This window comes from Phyllostomus hastatus, unplaced genomic scaffold, assembly GCF_019186645.2.
Source record: "Phyllostomus hastatus isolate PE091 unplaced genomic scaffold, TTU_PhHast_1.1 phas_scaffold_1674, whole genome shotgun sequence".
NCBI classification, from domain to species: Eukaryota; Metazoa; Chordata; class Mammalia; order Chiroptera; family Phyllostomidae; genus Phyllostomus; species Phyllostomus hastatus.
Window position 1 is genome coordinate 11,328,668 of NW_025334011.1, and position 13,876 is coordinate 11,342,543.

At 38.4% G+C, this 13,876-nt stretch overlaps 1 protein-coding gene across 20 annotated transcripts in view; it reads left to right on the forward strand.

Annotated features, from left to right (window-relative positions):
• The first annotated feature begins 1,730 nt into the window (after nt 1–1,730).
• The window catches only part of ZNF438 (zinc finger protein 438), a 170,553-nt gene continuing 158,407 nt past the window's right edge, over nt 1,731–13,876 (forward strand). For 8 of the 20 annotated variants that reach the window (XM_045857826.1, XM_045857830.1, XM_045857834.1 and 5 more), the window contains exons 1-2: nt 3,255–3,384; nt 4,735–4,769. The gene's annotated coding sequence lies outside the window, so the exon portion shown is untranslated. The other 12 variants (XM_045857824.1, XM_045857832.1, XM_045857833.1 and 9 more) reach the window with 10 other exon arrangements.

Sequence of the window (13,876 nt, forward strand, 5' to 3'; positions counted from 1 at the left end):
ATACACACACATTATTACAACACCAGTTTTCCAAAATTTGTATTTTGGAAATACCCTTATTACACGTGACTCAATACGATCTTTTATATTTTGGACTCTGATTAGTGTTTTTCAGGGTGACAATCTACTAATGGGCCACAAAATCAACTTAGTGGGTCATGGTGAGCACCTTAAAAAGCACAATAGAAGAGGCATATATGGAGGCAGACTAGAAAATAGTGAAGATGCCCTTATATTGTGGTCATTCTTTTGGAACTAGGATTTCCATATCTAGGACTTTCCAAGCCTCTGTTTCTTGCATTGTTTGTACTTTGTTATTTGAAACTTGATACAGGTCAGTGGTTATAGCTGTAGGTTCTGGAGTATGGGTTCAAACCTTGACTGCCATTCAGGCTGTGTGACATGGGATGCTTGAGTCGGTCTCCTGCACCCTGCTTGCTCTGTGTAAAATGGAGATAACAACACTTACCTCATATAGTTCCAAGGATTAAATGAGATACTGCAGTGCTTGGCACATATAAACACTCAATAAATATCATCCATTATATTTTGTTCTCTTTTACTTTCCCCTAGTCTTAAGTTTCAGCTCTTCTCAGTTCACTAAGCAGGACCAAGGGAAGAGTTAAGGAGTAGAAGGCTATGGAAGCCAGCTTACTAGGGGCAGCAGATAACAAAATGAAAGAACCACTAGAGGAAATAGAAACTGTAAGGGTTAGAACAGAGGTCCTTAATTCTTCCATTGCTAACCTGAACGTCTAGGATTTTATTTTAAGAGATAAGTTACCCTCACAGTTCCTGTCTAATATCAACACACTTTAATCCTAGCTTCTAGTTACTTATTTAGATCAAATCCTAGTTTAGTATAGAAATAGACTAAATTTGATTGTGTATTTACCTACACATTTCTACTTGACATATCCTGAGGTTCTTCTCTTTTGGGGGTACCCTTTCTGCTTGCCAATCCTTTGTTGGTCACATTACTTCTTTCCTGCATCTAGCCCTATAGGAGTTTTTTGTTGTTGTTGTTGGGAGAAATGTTGGGAGAAAAAAATAGTGAATAATAAGATGAGAAGAAAAGGAGATATTCTGTCATACCACCCTATAAAGGTAAAAGTATTCTATATTAAAAACACTTAATGCATTTAATGTGTACTTCTTAAATATTTTCAATCCCTCCCTCCAAAAAAAATGACAAATAACATTTACCTATGGGACCGGACAGTCCCAGAGTTATATTGACCCCAAGAAGGAATATACCTGCCAAAAAAGGACTCCTTGTAGTTAACAGGACCCAAACTCACTATCAAAGTCTAACGGTCATTGTTTGCAGATGCCTCTAATGCACACTGCATATCAGAAAAGCCACAGACTAAGCTGTTAAGCTTGATACACTGAGCTCCTGCTGGCTGAGCTGAACCTTATAAAGGAGTTCCTAGAATTGTATTTCCACCAGTGGGCAGAGACCTGTCTCATCCAATCAGAGCTGCACAGCTACCTTCTGCTTTGTATCTTTACTGACCAATCAGAGAAGCTCTACAACTACCAATCAGGATGTGTTGCTTAAACCAACCAGACTGTGCACATTTGGATTCCTCATTTGCATAAAAATGAGCCAATCAGGGACGAAGACTGGGAACACTTTTGGTTTCCCTGGAGGCTGTGTTTCCTGGGTTTGCGAACTGTTTGTTTACCTGAATAAAGTTTCTCCTTTCTCTGCCCTCCAGATTGGGACTCCTCTTGGCATTGGATTGGTGGCAGCAACTTTTGGTTGACAGGTATACCTAAAAACTCATTGAAAAAGAATTCTAATTTCTGGGATGACATACATAAAACAGGTTATAAACCTGTAAATAATGTTAGTAACAATTTAGAGGTTTCTTAAAATCCCTGTTTTGCAAGGAAAAATGTCATTTTAAAATTATGTAGAACTTAAAAAAATTGTTAATTTTTGTATCATTGCTCCACAGAAAACCTTATTATGGTTAAAATTAGTATGTATAAACTTCACACATTACTCATATTGGTTGATAATGATCATTAAAAGCATCATGAAATTATATTAAGATAAAATGTACAAATACTTTTTTAACACGGAAACTTTTAAAAACTTAGATTTTTTTCTGAATAATACATGTTTATTTTTGACCAGCTCAGATGTTGAATTAAAGGCTAACATTCTCGTCATCATTCTTTCCTATGAAATTAACTGTAATATTTTAAATGAGAGTGCAAAGCAACCATTGTTTCGGGTTTTATTTACACCCTGGATCTGCCTGGCAAAATCCCAGGTCTAATCATTTGTCATGATTCCAAGTAAGTGTTTAAAAGTGTCCTTGCTACCTTCAATAGGGTCTATTTCCAAGGCCTTTTTTTCCCATTTAATTTATTTTCCCTCAAGGCAAATTTGTCCCAGCAACTTTTTACCATAACATTGTTTTCTACTTGTAATAGTACTCTAAGAATTCTACACGCCATAAATAATCCGTGAATATATTGTCAGTTCTTGGAACCTACCTTTTTCCCTTCTGCTGAGCTTTTAACTAGAACTTATCGTCTGTAAAATTATGAAAGAGCAGAAACCCAGGGTTGGGGACAGAAAGATGTCACATGAACGAGAGGTGGTGGAAACTTGACATCAGCGAAGAAGTGTATATATTTGTTTACGCAGGTCACCATTTTTAAATTTAATAGAGGCTGAGACAAAACGGGAAGTCTAGTATAAGGTGAAAAGACTAAAATCTCAAAAGAAAAGACTAGAAGTGACGACGGGACAGGGCGGGGTAGGCGGGCGCTCGACGGATCAGCTAGCTGGGGCCGGAAGGGTGGACTCCAGGGGGCAGGGCCGAGTCGGGGCGGGCCTTGTTGGAGGGAAGCTCGGGGCGGGGTCAGGGGCGGGGGCGAGGGCCGGTGGGAGCCCTGACACCTCCCCGCGGGGACCCGCAGGCACCTGATGCAGAGCTAATGCCTATTTCCACACGTGGAGAACTTTTAACAACACGTGAGAAAAGGACAACAGTGCCTGTGGAAAATACGCCTCACAACTCTGGCGTCCTACCCAAATCCCCTGACCAACAGCTTGCTTGCGGTGTTCCCCGGGGTCTTCACCCCTTCTACTGACAGACCCGTAACCAGGTCAAGAGCTCTCTCGAGCAGCCCCTAACCTAGACAGCAGGACACGCGAACCCCACCAGCAGGCGGCCACGCAGGTGGTGTGCGCCTGCGCCCCACGATTGGGGCGGGCCCTGAGAAAAGGGGTGTGTCTTCCGCCGGCGTGCGGGGGGCGGAGCCGTGGGGACGAAGCGGTCCCCGACCCAAGGGTTGACCTTCCCGAACGCCGGGTCCCGTGACGTCACCTCGCCGTGACGCGCATGCTGTAGGAAAACTGTAAGTTTCGGAAGATTCCTGCAGCTACCTGGGCCTGCGGGGGCTCGTCCTGCTGCTCGTCTTCCCGGTGTTGGTAGAGGCTGTGGGTTGTTAGATCCTGGTGCTACCGGGGGAGCCGCGAACCTGGTTAAGGGACAGGTGCCCGCCCGGAGCGGGAATGCGCCCTTTGGGGTGGGAGGGCCAGGAAGGCCAGGAGGGCCAGGAGTGCGGGGAGGGGAGGCCGCACCCCGCTGGGCGGGGCCCCCCACTTTTTCCTCCAGGGCCTGTAGGGCTCTAGGAGCCTGACAGCCAGGTCAAGGAAGGGGGAAGTTCTAAATGAAAGTCTCCTTTCTTCCTTATGGATGAAGGGGGACTTGGATTCCCTTCAGCCCAGAAGTTTGACGTGTGAAGTCTGGGCTAGAAGTTTCCTTTAGATATTCTATATCCAGGCTTCTCTTGACATCCCACAAGTTACCAAATCGCTGAAGACAAGTTATAAAGATAACCACTTGCTGCCTTAGTTTCCTTTTTGTGTAAAATGGAAAAGTAGTCACTTTTCCTAATTGTCCTTTCCTAAAAGTTTCCTTTCCTAAAAGTTTCCTAATTGTCATTCTTACAGGAATGGGGATTGTGAGAGCAAGTGAAGTAATACAAACATATGAACTCACTGGAAGAAAGCTTATAAAGACAATTGGTTATTCTGAGAATGTGATGGCCAATGGTTTGACAGAGGGCTTGTAGATAGTGACCTTTTTCCCAATTTTGCCTCTTCACCTTGCCCTTCACCCTAATCTGATCACAGACAACAATTGAGCTTGATTAGCGGTCTGAACTATTGTCACTGAACTTGGTGGAACAGGGATCAAGAAATAACCTGCACCATTATCATAAGGATCTTGGCAATTTCCAGGTCCCGTTTGTGTGGGTTTTGCAGAGAAAGCTTTTAGAATGTTGAAACTAGTACATTATACTCAATACAGATACACTGAGTTTTAGGAATTTTGCTGTGTAAACTTGGAATATACGATCGTCATATATGACTGCTTGAATTATTTGGCTTGCCATGGATTAATACATTATTGATGAGTTTGTACTTTACTATAATACTTTTCAAATTCAAGGGCAAGTATTTGTCGGGAACTTAAAAGGGAAGAATGTTGTACACATCTCAGGAAATAGATAACATTTCTATAAATTTAGTTCAAGGGTGTAATATCCTTCCATTTGAGTTAGAGGAACCTTTGAAAGCAGCGGTCCTAATATTTGTTCTATCATTTGCTACCTTTGTGTCCAAAGACAAGTCAACCCAAATTTGAAATTTTTTTTCTCTCTAAAATGGAGATGATGGTATATCTGCTGTTGCTTTTTCAGGGATCAGATGAGATCATGAGTGTGAGAATGAAAGGGTAAGTATGATATTGCAATTAAGAAATTTGCATTGGTCTCCTAGCCCTGGATCAGAGAAATAAGATATGTGTGCATTCCAACTCAGGTTCTGAGTCAGAACTAGAACTAGAGCAGCAAACAAGATCAAATCTCCAACCTAGTGGAGCTGGTGTTCCAGTGGGGAAACAAGCAACAGAATATAAGTATGTGGTATCACGTTAGAGTGATACATCCAGTGATGCAAAGGAAGATAAAAAAAAAAACAGACAGTGTGGGGGAACTGGGCAGGTTATTTTTAGACGGCCTATCAGGAAAGGTTTTTCCAAAGAGGGGACAAGGTGAGTCAATTAAAGTGGAGGATGAGCTGGAGGTGAAACATTTCAGTGAGGAATAATAATAGCAGTAAATACTTAGGCAAAGCTTGTATGTGAGGCACTCTTCTAAACACTAAATTTTTACAACCACCTTATGAAGTAAGTACTCATATTCCTATTTTTATAGACGAGGAAAGGACACAGGAAGATTAAAAATTTGCTCAAGGTTGCACAACTAAAATGTCATAGAGACTGTATGGATTTGGGTAATCTGACCTCAGAGTCCATGCTCCAAATGGCCATGCGGTACTGCCTCACAGCTGGAACAATGATGGAACAATGCTCTGAGGTGGAAACAAGCCTGAGGTGCGAAGGGACAGCAAGGTAACAGTGTGGAGGACACAGCAAGGAAGGAGGAAAGTAGTGGCAAATGATGCTGGGGGGCCAGGCATCATCTCTCCTAAGTGTGGTGGAAACCATTGGAAGGTTCGTATCAGGGGAATGACATCTGATTTCATTGTTACTGGATGGAGAATTAACCGAAAATCGTGGAGCAGGGAGCGTTGAAGATGGGAAGATAGAAAGTCATTGCTGTACTAGGTGGTATCTTGGGCTGGGGGAGGTGGTTGTAGAGATGGTAGGAAGTAGTCAAATTCATGATATACTTTTGAAGGTAGAGCTGCTGGTGTGGACTTACCAATGTGGGTTTATCTGAAACTTAAAATTCTTAGGTTTTAGGCTGGAATAACTGGCAGGTAGTGGTGCTATTTACCGAGAAGGGCGAAAGGGATTTGAGAAGAAAACCATGAATTCGGTTTTTGGACAAATTTCAGATTCCTGACAGACTTCATCATACTAGTAGTGGTGCTACTACTAATAGCAGTAAGCATGATGTAAGCATACACTTATATCAGTGTAGTAGGAAGGGTTTTAAGCACTCTTACATATAAATCCTTATAACAGTTGTATGTAGTATGAATGAATCATTATGCCCTCCATTTACAAATGAGAAAACAGGCACAGAGAAGTTACAAATGATTTGCCTAAAGTCACCTAGCTTGTGAGTGATGGAGCTGGGATTCAAACCCAAACGGTCTGGCTTCATGTCCATGCAGTTAATCCCTGCAACTACTTCCATGTTGACATGTTGAGTAGGCAGTTGGATATATGAATATAGAACTTGGGAATGGTCAGGACTGGAGAGACACATTTATATTTCTGAAGGGAAAGACTGTTCCTCATCTAAGCTTTGGTTGGCAGCGGGGTTGTGCTAACTGGTCTTTCATTACTTGATTCTGTTCATGCAGCCAATATTCAATGTCCCCCTTCCACGAGATTCCACAAGGGTGAGGTCTGTTCCTCTGTTACTTCTCTACCACTAGTCTCTAATCCAATGCCTGCCAGGTAATAGATGTTAGTAATGACTGTATATGCAGGGCATTTGGTTAGGTTTTGGGAGTTCAGAGATGAATAAAACAGCACTTTTCCTGGAGGAGCTGAGTATGAGGAAAGGCCTGAGGGAATAAAACTAGAGCTGACTAACTGCATAAATGCATGCTGATTAGTTCATGCTGGCCTTCTACAGCCCCCTCCACCCAGTATACTTAAGGAACAGGGCATGAAGGGGTCAAAGAGGCACAAGAATGCCTAAGCAATTGCAGGATGAATTTGAGGCTTACCCAGTCCTTTTCAACAAAAGAATTCCTCAAAATCATGCATGTTTTTACTATATTTACATTAGTTTTATTTGGCAGTGATATAATTTTCACCAAATGAAATATATTCAGGTATCTGAATATCATTGTGGAGCGATGAGTTTTTCCAGTTCCATTACCTCAGTTGTTGACAGGGCTCACTATTGAAATAAGGGAGTTGGCTTGAAGAGCTGTAGCTTGTAGAATAGAGGGTGATGGAGGGACTGTGGGAAGTATTTAGGCAGGTTTCCACCAGTCTTTGTTCCACGTAATGAAGTAAGTTTGAGTTTCTCTGCTGATCATCTCTTTAACACTGAGATATATTTTGGGTCATAGAAAGGGGATCTGGTGCTGTATGTCAGGTGGAATTATAGATTACATCTTTACATGTGGAACATTGTAGATTGTAGGAACTAGAACAATACACACAAAACTAAGTATCTTATTTCTGTGTATCTCTTTCAGGGCATACTGTACTTTGATTTATTTACCACAATTTCATTGCTTCCTAACATGAGTATTTCAAATTTGAGCCATTAAAAGATGAGATAAAATTACACTATAATGGACTTTATGGTTAAATTTAGAGTTTTTTTTCTTACTGTATACAAAATTGGTTTTCGTTTAGCTTTCTTAGCTTTCATTGTGACAGTTGATCTGATAACCAAATCCACCAATAACTCTAAACAGGAACCTTCCACAAATTCATGTAGAAATGATACACCATGTCATTTTGCAGTTCACAACATTTTAAATCTACTACTGTACCTTCCTTAAAGTGAATGGAGTTGAAATGATTAGTCTTTCTTTATGCCACAATTGCAGTTAGCTTCCTTAAGAACATTAGATATGGTATAAAGTAGAATTCCATCTTACATGGCCCATTGATTGCTCAGGCTTGGTCACTTTCTAAGTTCAGGCTCAGCGAGGATGGATTGGTGGTTACTTCCTTTTGTCAGCTCCTGGTAGAGCCAGAGTGATGGGAAGTCCTCCTAGTTGAAGATGACAGAAGCCATTCTTTCTAACACTGACCCATATGAAATATAGAATCACATGAAATATGAAAGATAACTTGTAAATTCCAAATTCCTTTTAAAACTTATATTACATAAATTTAAAAACTACTACCTTATGTTAACAGTACAAACGTAATATATGGACATTGTTTCTTGTAGAAAACCATGTGTCTGGCCCACTGATGGTATGTAGTGGCACTAAATATAATTTTTAAAATTCCACTTCTTGTGGTTTCTTTTATTTTTGTGTGTTACCTCCAACTATACACACACACATATATAAATAAATAAATATATTGGCAGTAATAGATGAATACTAGTTTGTGTATTTTTCCTTAACATTTTAAAATGTATTTAACTAATTTAAATAGATAAATAGCACTTAATTTTGATTCATTCCATATTCCATAAATAGCACTTAAATTTTTGAGAATTGATTTTCTTTTGACCACATAGGTGGAGACTAAGCTCTAGTCACATGTTAACAAAGTTGTTTCCCCAAAAGAATACCCAAGAAGAAATTCTTAAGAGAGGATTAAGCAAAAACCATATTGATGGAAGGGATAATTTAGCCATAACTCCCTACTATATCTTTAATTCTTAAGCTGTTGCTATCCTACAGGCAGCATTCTTTTATTGGTTTTTATATTGCAAAACTGCTAGTGTCAAGCTGCATTCTAAGTCACCAAGTTATAGAGAGATAAATGTGAGATAAATATTGGAATATAGTGCTGGGGGAGAGCTCAGTGGATCTCAACTCGGGATGATTTGTCCCCTCCTCCAATTCACCCTGGGGACAATTGGCAATGATTGGCCATAATTTGATTGTCACAACTGTGTGTGGGGGGGGGGCACTGCTCCTGGGGGGCGAGCGATGCTTCTAAATATCCTACAATGCACAGGACAACCCCAACAGTAAAAAATTATCTAATTCAAAATTATCTAATTATCTAATTCAAAGCAGTTATACTGCTGTTGTTGAGAAACCCTACAATATATAACTCCCTCCCCTCCTCTCCCTCCCCCTCTCTTCCCCCTTTTAAATTGGGGTGCTGGTTTTAAGTAGCAAACACTGACTCAAATAAAAGATTGTTTTGAATTGTTTTTAGTTTGTTGGAGAGCTGAGTTAATTTCGTTCCTCTATTGCATGGAAAATAATTTTTGTAGGTAATAGCCTTGAATACTTTTGGTTACCAATGTGTCTGGTTCTTGGTTTGTTTTTGACTGTGACATTTTTTTCTTAGTAAAATTAATTTAATTTGGACATTATATAATCCTGGGTTATAACAGGTTTGTTAGTCTGAATCTCCTGCATTTTTGTACATAATGAATTATTTTATAGTTACATGGTTTATATATTTCAAAAATACTTTTGACATTAATTTTCATATGTGATTGTCATACACCCCATGAAAAGTGTAGGGCATGCATTATCTTCATTATTTGACAGATGAGGAAACAACCTTAGATCAAATGACTTGCCATATATATTATAGTAAGTTAGTAACAGAAACAAATCTAGGACTCAGAGGCCTTAATGCTTAGAGCATTTTTAAAGCTACCAGTTACTACTGTCTTATTTAGTCTTCCTGACTGTCCTGTGAAATGGCTTATTATTCTTATTTTACTGATGAGGAAACAGGTTCAGAGATGTTAGGTAACTTACTCAGGGTTGCCCAGCTCATAGTGTAGTTTTGACTGTTTTCTCTAAGCCTGTGCTGCTTCTCTGGTTAGTGTTCTCTGATAAATACATTTGACAGTTTCTGGATGAATTCACCCAATGTGCCTAACCTAACTCAGAAGGTCTCTTGACTGTAAGTGAGGGAAACTTCTCTTCTACCCTCTTTGGGTCACTGGCTGGGCCTCAGAATTAAACTGATATGACAGATTAACAGGAGAAAAACACACATTTTGTTGAACTTTTACATGTACATGGTAGCCTTCATAAGAGAAGTCCCAAAAAAGTGATCAGAGCAGGAAGCTTTTATACATTTTAGCCAAGAAACAAGTAAATTTGTGAAAATTGAAAACACAGGAGTTTGGGCTAGAGGTCGTGTATGGTGAAGTGACTAGAAAGATAAGGGTTAGTTTAACAGGGTTTGTTTGTACAAATTTCTCTCTTCGATTCCCTGTGTCTGGTGATAATGCCTTCCTTCCTTCTGGTACAAGGAGAGTACATATGACATGGAAGTTTTGCCTCTTGCTTTCAGGAAGAGAAAAGGAGAGTTAGAGTATCCTTGTACCTGCTATTTCTTAAGTGCCCTTAATTCTAATAAGCAATGTCAGAATGGCATATTTTGGGGAGACATTGGTTTCCTTTCACACTTACTTCACGTTGTCACTTGAGTCAATTCATAATTCATTTTCTGTAATACTACCATGATTAGACTTGAGTAGCAACTTCAAGTTGCTACTCAACTTGAAGTTTTGATAAGTTATAAGATAATACTACTTGCTATTTCAAATTTATTTTTTGAGAACACTAAGTCCAAAAAACAGTACAAAGATGGCTGTTGGCTGTATTTGAGTATACATACTTGGGTGAGCCCCCCCCCCCCCCCACCAGCAGCCCCCAGCATGATTCACTTTGCCAGTCTGATAGAGGGATTTATATTCGGGTAGGACTCCCATTTCTAATGTGAATCTGTATTATTCTCTTCAGCCATCTTTCATGTCAATTTGGAGGCTGCTTCTCTTAGTTTTTATCCATGCCGATGTAAACCTCAGACTAACTTGGCTTGAAGAACAAATAAAATCATAACATAGTGATTGATTTTTATTTTCTTTTCTGAAACATTTAGAATTCATCTTACTCTAAGTGAGTACATCATTTTTGTGAGGTGGTAGGAGTTGGTAATTGTCACTTTATTTTCTATATTGGAAAGTCTGAAAAGAGACTATCAGTTCACAGAAGTAAATCAATTTCAAAGATAGGATTTAGAATTTAGATTTTCAGGTCTTACAGAACTAAGCCACACTGTCATTTTCATTAGACCAAAAGGAATACCGACTTAAACATTTGATTCATTATTATTTTGTTCAAAGATATTTGATGATATTCCATTCTTGATGTGGTTGGAAACATTCGTGTTTCATATAATACATATGTTGCCTGGATTTGGGCCACTGATAGTATGAAATTGTGGGTCTGGGGTTGAGAGGGGAAGGAAAAAGACTGTTTGTTAGTGCATTGGTGATTAGGCAAGAAGGATTATAATTAGATTTAAAAGGTGAAGATTCTGAACTTTCTATAAAACTGAATTATTGTAACAAAGTTTTTTTTTTACCTCTGTGAACCAAAAAATACCTACGTTGTAATAAAAAGCCTTTACCTGAGTGTAGCACTATAATCCAAGAGGCACAAATTCAAATAATAACTCCAGTTGAGCTCTGGAGAGAACAAAAAAGGCAGGGTTTATAAAGGCAAAAACTGTAAGCTGTAACAACGTGGCTACCTAACATGGTATGACTAGTTCAAAAAGGATTGGTGAGATCCAGGTAATGAAACTCTCAGGTAAGTTGATGTGGTTCTTGATTGACATGGAAAACCAGGTAGGGCAAGTTCCAGGACATACTTCTAAGGCAAGTGGCAAAGTTCAAATGTCTAAACCTCATCTATGTTGTGGACATGGGTAAGTAGAACTTCCTCGATGATATCTTGCCTCCATTTGAGGACCCCAAAATGGATATTAGTTGTCTGTTTTAGATATTTTGGTTTACACCTCCATGAAGAAACGTGCTAATAACCAAGAAACCATAATATGTATTGTATTACTGAGGAAGAGTCCACTACTCAAGCGTAGCTAAAACAAAGCTGAATTTCATACTTGTTCAACAAGGAGAACTATGCTTGCAAAATATAGACCCCCAGATAGGCAGAGTGCACTTAGATAGGGTTCTGAGATTTAGGACTGGCTTTTTTTCAGAAGTGAGACAATTTCAGGGTTGGCCAATTTTAAACTTGGAAGGGACTGGCCAGCTATGAGGAGCAGCAGTACTGAAGGGGGACAGTCCCTAACTGGCTGATTTTCTTAGCTGTGTACTTAAGTGGAAAGATTGAGTAGAATTTAAAGATTGATTGATTAGGGTATATTTAAAATCAGTTCTTTGATCACTTGTTCCCAGCTTGGGACAAGAGCCAAAGAATAGTCTTTTCATTTATTGAAGTTGGAGGTCCTTTTTATTTTCCACATTAATGTCAAACATTTATGTTGTCAATTATGCTAATATAATACATTTGATTTTGCTTTTCTTATGAAATAAAACAAAAAACTGAGTAAGTGAAATGAAATGTCATTTGTTTTCTATCAGTTTCAGGATTATATAGTTTGGGACCCAGGTTGTGTCAAGCATTGTTTTTATATGTAGTTAAAAACGTAGTAGCATTACTTATGGAAATTTAATGTGTTAAATATTATGGTGAAAGCTGTATTACTTTTCTGTCTACTTTTTCTCTTGTGGGAGTGTCCTATCACATGCCTGCCAAGATTAGTTTTGATGGATGCTGAATTATAGATCTAAAAGTTTGGGGTTTTTTGCTGTTAGAGGAACATCTAGAAGTGGTTACTTTTTGAAAGTCAGCTAGCAGTTACTGTTATCAACATTTTAGAAAGTTTAATGATTACATTGCACGTCTTTTATATAAGATAGGCTGAATCATGTTAGTGTCTGTGAATCATTTTAACACAGTTGTTACATCATAATACCATCATACAAAGTATTTTGGTTTAATATTTATTTTAGAACACTTTATTCTTCACAATAAAATAAGGAGCTGTTTATGACTATTTACCAGAACTGTAACAAAAATAGTTATTTTTCCAAATTAATCTCTTGCAGTACTATTTTCCCATGGAGATGTTAATAAGTTCAGAGGGCATTCTTTATCTTTGAAGTTAGAGAAGGCAAAATAAGTTTTTGGTATACTTTATTTTTTGTATTGAGATACCGTTTAAAATACAGTACACACTGACTATTTACATTTGAAATAAGCTGATATTTTTAAAAGAATGGGTGCTGTCCTGTTTATATGCAGCCCTTACTTCCTTAACCTGCAGCTTTTGTATCTTAACCAGTCTGCCTTCCAGATATTATCCAGGTATTCCAGGTATTATCCAGAGATAAAGCTATATTAGTTATTTAGATAAAGCGTTTTTATGTAAAAACTCTTTGAAAATGTGAAACCCAATTCTTGCTTCTGTTTGCATTCCAAGTATCTGACCTGCTATGATAGTTAACCTTAAGAGATTACTCTCAACCCAGTATTAAAATTAATATGATACATTTATTAAAAAGCTGTTGTTTAACTACTAAACAATACTCAAATGGTTTTTATCCTCAAGATCTAAATTTTATAAATTTATACTTAAATAGGTATTTAACTTTTCTAGGAAAAAGTTACTGGTATCTTTGATGCCTGAATATGATTACTGAGATCACGTCTGTTCTGTCTACCTACAGTGTGAAAAAATGGATTTGAAGTGTGTTTTTCTCTGTACATATGCAGTGAATAGTTGGGCTTTTATTGCCTAATGATCTGATCGAAAAAGAATCTTAGGCTGGTAATCTTTTGTAGTAAAGTGGAAAAAACAAGGATTTTTTTGCTCTTCCATAAAAGCCTTCATTCCTGGTGGTATACCATATATTGGCAAAGACAATGGTATACCATAGGTGTTTTTAAATTTTTATTTTTTTTTAAATTTATTGATTTTAGAGAGAGAGGGGAAGGAGAAGAGAGAGCAAGGTTGATTGTCTTGTTGTTTCACTTATTTATGCACCGATTGGTTGAGTCTTCCCTGTGTCCTGATTGGGATCGAACCCACAACCTTGGTGTATGGTGTATCGGGATGATGCTCTAGCCAACTGAGCTACCCCACCAAGGCAGTACCTAATAATTTTAATTTGCATCTTTGATGACTAGTAAGGCTGGACTTCTCTTGTTAGCCAAATGGATTTCACCTACAGTTGCCAGATTTAGCAAATAAAAATACAGGACACTGTTGAATTTTATAGAAACAACAAATAAATTTTTAGTGAAAGTATATACTTGTAATAGTTGGAGCATACTTAAACTACAAGTTTTTCACTGTTTATCTTTAATTAA